Raw genomic sequence first — 4,222 nt, 5'->3', positions numbered from 1 at the left:
CGGCCCATTGTTATTAAGGCCCATGGGTAGCCCACTAGCCCAATGGATAAGGCCATGGGCTAGTTTTTATGCCCATGGGTACCCGGTGGGCTAGCCCAGTAACCCAGCCCATTGGCCTAACCCATTGGTCCAGCCTAATAAATCATAATTCATAACAAAAATATATAGAAAGTGTATGAAAGATTGATCTTGAGATATCATAGAGGAATTTCTTAAGAGAACTCCCTCAACCACTAAGATATCCAAAGTAATTGTGCTAAACTTAGTTTACTAAATATATATTTTTCTAGTAGTCTATCAAATTTGAATTAATCATTTGACATTTTTTTTTATTAAAGATAAAAATAAAAAAATAAAAAAAATAAAAACTATTTAAAGCCTTAATAAATAAAAAATTAAATAGGTTTCCATCAACAAAACAAAAAATTAAACAGATTTGACTGTAAAAAATTTGTAATTAAGTATTAAATTCTTTAATTCTTTCTTTTAAAAAAATAGATTGATTATTTCCTTATAAAAAAATTGATTCTTTCCTTAACAAAATAATAAAATAATATGCTAACACAAGCTCATGGGTGACCCATTAGGCCCAACCCGATAGCCCAACTCGCTAAAGACAAAATGGGCATTGCCCATGAGCAAGGTCATGGGCTAAGGTTTCCTCTTTTCGGCCCAGCCCGACCCGGCCCATTAGCTAGTTAATAGCCCATTATGCCCATGGGCCAAGTAAAAATGGGTCGGACCGGCCCGACCTGACCCATTGACGACCCTTAACTCCGGTGGTGGAAATCAACCAAATTAAATTAAATTTTAGATCATTTTGGATTTTGTTGTTGTTGTTGTTGTTGTTGTTGTTGTTAAGTATATATATATATATATATATATATGTGATGAGTTAGGAAATCTTCCTTGTTCAAACATGATAATGGATGAGGAATTGGCCATAAATGAGACATTTAATGTAGAAGTCGTTACGACTGGACGAAGTAAAGAGGACAGTAGCTCAGAGGTCTCCATATCTCAAAATTAACCCCTAGAGGCATTACCAAGACAAGTAATTAAGCCACCATTAATGGCCCCCCAACGGCTAGAAAAATAGAAGCCTATATTAAGTGCATCCAACCTAAGGCAAAGGTACAGTTTTCACACCTATCATCACAGATACTCAACTATTGCTCTCTCTCTTTGCGTTTGACTTTGTCATCGAAGGTTTATTGGCTGGCACCATGCCAGTGACCAATCTGATTTACTTTCTTCTCATCTTGTAGGCAACCCTAGAATCATTTGGACGATCACAACTACTGACGAACTTGGCTTCATTAATTTGGCATCATCTATGGGAAACTCCTTTCTTTCAAGTCCTAAGGTCAGAAATGTTGCCCTACCTTTGTTGACATCCAGATGGAATCCAGTGCACAACCAAAGTCAGCCGCCTTGGCCTTGCAAATCCAAGTCGTCACAGCCAGTGTAGAAGAACTCACAAAGCAAAACCAAGAGATGAGACAATAGTTGCAACAGGAAGAAAACCGCTTGCCAAGAAGAATCGAGAACAACAGGAACGAAGATGAAGCACAAGACCCAGAAGGTAGCCAGGGAAGGGACGACTTAAGGAGAATAGAATGGTCTGATGAGGCAAGCAACAACCTCCTAAGTAGCATGAGGAGGGAAGTGGACGAGCTCAAGAATGCTATGAAGGACAAAACGGCAAAGAATTTGGGTGGGATGTGTTGGGTTAAGATAGCTTGACCCCGATTAATTATTCAATTACCCAAGTTGATTAATTAAATTCAATTTGCATGCAAAATGTGAAGGCACCAACAAATCGCCAAAATACTAAGTGCAGCAGAAAATAATTTGACACGGTGATTGGTTCACAAATGAGGAAAACCTCGCAAGGCAAAAACTTCACGGGGTGATTTTAAGATCATCGGTCCCAAGAATCCACTAAGCAACAATCAAGTGATTACAAGTACAAAGAATCTTACCAACTACCCTAGCCTATCCAAAATACCAACTTACAATTGAACCTTTGCTCCAATATCCAATTGGACTTGATCTTATAGTAGCATTCTTTCCTTTTGATGCACAAACCTCCAATTTATGACTAACCCTTTGCATGGATCTCAGTACGTGACTAACTCCAGCAACATGAACAGATGTTGTTGGCTACGAAATTCTTCACTTCATCAACAATGAAGATCAGGAAGCACTTGGTTACAAAACCTTATGGCGTACAAATGCAGTAGCTCCACACAGAGAAAATAAGTCTCTTGGTCTTTGTATCCATGTGTGACGGCTTTTAAAATAAGTCTTATATATATCTAAGGTTGTGAAAAAAGAAACCCTAAACAAATATTCAAGCTTTAGTCGAATTTCAAATCTAGAAAACTAAAAATTGTAAATCTCAATAGATCGAGCTGTTGTCGAGCTATCTATCGAGCTTCACATTAAATCTCGATAGCAGGCATCTATCGAGCTATCTATCGAGAATTAAAAAATAGATTTTCTTCACTTGTTTATTGGACTAATCTTCATATCTTTAATACTTGACTTAAACAACATGTTTCTTGAAGTAATAAACACATCTTAGATCTGCCCAATTACAAGCAAAGTGCATTTTGTCAAAAGATTAGTCAATTACAATAAAATATAACCTTAACAGGATGGTAAGAAGGAATGACTCACCGTTCACACCAAAGGTCCTAGATTTCCCTTTGCCACCAAAGTTTCGACTCTCGCAACTTGAGTCATATGACAGGTTAAAAGACCCACTAGATCATATCACTACCTTCATGATGACTCTAAGCCTACAACAAACCCCGGATGAAATAGTGTGCCGATCCTTCCCGACCACCCTCAAGGGAGTAGCCCAAGTATGGTTCAGCAAACTAGCACAATCTTTCCATCTTCAACCAACTGAGTAGCCTGTTTGTACGCCACTTCATAAGTGGGCAGCACCAGAAAAAACCAACAGATCACTTGTTGACGATTAAATAAGGAGAAAGGGAGTCATTAAGATCGTATGTGAAGCAGTTTAACAAAGAGGTGCTGGAAGTGGACAAGGCTGAAGACAAGGTATAGTTGACATCGTTCAAGGCTAGGCTGAAGTCCAAAGAATTCGTAATGGTGCTCGCAAAAAGTCCCACAACGTCGATGACAGAGCTGCTGATAAAGGCTCAAAAGCACATGAATGCGGAAGATGCTCTCACAGTGATAGAGGTGGGAGAACCTCAAACAACCAAAGAAGGTGCTCAAGATGACTCAAAAGGGCAAAAGAGGGAAAGGAAAGATCACTCGTCCAGCCATGACAGGAACAAGCGAAGGGACGATAAGACTCGAAAAATGGTAAATTTCACACCCTTGGTAATGCCTATTGACCAAGTTTTAATGTAGATTAAGGACAACCATCAGCTTAGGTGGCCAAAGCCGCTGAGCAATTCACCTAATGCCCGAAATAAGAAAAAGTATTGCCGCTTCCACCGTGATTATGGACATTACATGAACGAATGCAGAGATCTCAAAGAACAGATAGAAGAATTAATCCAAAGGGGAAAATTGCAGAAGTTCATTAAGAAAGACACGTATGGACGGCCAAAGCAAGAGATTCAGACCGGATCAGAAGACAAACCTAAAGACGACGACAAGCCACAAAAATGACCGAAGTGTGCCACAGGAGAAATAAGCTAATGGTGGTTCAACAATAGGAGGCTCTTTCAAGTCCCTTAAAAAGTCGCAACAAAGATAGGTTAATAGTGTCCACACGATGCCATTGCCAAAGCACAAGAAAAGAGAGACCACAGAGTGAATCTCGATTGATCAAAGATCGGTCTTGACCAATCCAAAATCGCAGATAAATAATTTTTGCAAAATTTAAATCAAATCCAAGCCTAGAAAAATGTTTAGGGTTTCAGTTCAACGTTCCTAAGTATAAAAGAAAAACCCTAACTACATTTTGAAGACTCTTAGAAGACTTGTGAGTTACTCCCGTGAGATCTAAGAGGTTTTGTATCTTCTAACTCTACAAGTGTATACCGAAACAAGATCTACAATTAGGTACTGGTGGAATCTAGTTGCTTCAAGATCAACAAGTGGTAATCTGAAACCTTTGAGTGGGATCTCAAGTCATAAGCGTGGGAGCTTGTGTGCTGCAAATCCAAGAGAGAAATGGTCTGCGGATTCGAAGTTTACACGTGGTCGTGACAGTAAGTTACTACTGAAGGTA

The sequence above is a fragment of the Quercus suber genome, unplaced genomic scaffold (genome assembly GCF_002906115.3).
Source record: "Quercus suber isolate HL8 unplaced genomic scaffold, Cork oak 2.0 scaffold_34, whole genome shotgun sequence".
NCBI lineage: Eukaryota > Viridiplantae > Streptophyta > Magnoliopsida > Fagales > Fagaceae > Quercus > Quercus suber.
This window is presented reverse-complemented; position numbering follows the sequence as displayed.